We start from the raw sequence: 785 nt of genomic DNA, 5'->3' as shown, positions 1-785 counted from the left end.
ATTCCCATATACCATGAAAAAGAGCTTAAAATACATTAATACAAATGCAGAATGTGGTTCAAAATTTTAAAAACAACACTAAAGATTATAAGCAATTTTGACAAAATTTAAAAAAAATATGACAATATTGTTTTAATGCATAGTTGCATCTTGTACTAATATATGATGATGGTCAAAGAGGTTTGGAACATTTTTTTTATCTATTTCTCTTGATAATATCGATTTTATAATGGTTAGTCCCCTAATTTAAGGAGTATATGAAGTTTTACTAAATTAAATTATAAAAACAATTGAACTATGCTCATTTACCATGAAAAAATAGTTGATCATACATTAATACAAATGTTGAACATGGTTAAAATTTTTAAACAACACTAAAGATTATAGGCTTTCAGTATATAAAGTATTTACCAAAAACTCAATATTTTTGTAGGGGTTTTACCACATAAATTTTAAGAAAGTTTCAAAAAATACGACAATATTGTTTTAGTGCATAGTTGCATCCTGCACTAATATATGATGATGTTCAAAGAAGTTTGGAACCTTTGTTGTCTCCATTTGTTTAGAGAATAGCGATTTTATAATGGTTAATTCATCAATTTAGGGCGTATTATGAAGTTTTACTAAATTAATTGATAAAAAAGTTATAATGATTACCATATACAATGAAAAAGAGCCTAGAATACATTAATACAAATTTAGAATGTAGTTCAAAATTTTAAAACAACACTAAAGATTATATGCTTCAGTATATAAAACATTTACCAAAACTCAATATTTTCGTA

The sequence above is a fragment of the Brassica oleracea genome, chromosome C1, assembly GCF_000695525.1.
Source record: "Brassica oleracea var. oleracea cultivar TO1000 chromosome C1, BOL, whole genome shotgun sequence".
In the NCBI taxonomy this organism is placed as follows: domain Eukaryota; kingdom Viridiplantae; phylum Streptophyta; class Magnoliopsida; order Brassicales; family Brassicaceae; genus Brassica; species Brassica oleracea.
This window is presented reverse-complemented; position numbering follows the sequence as displayed.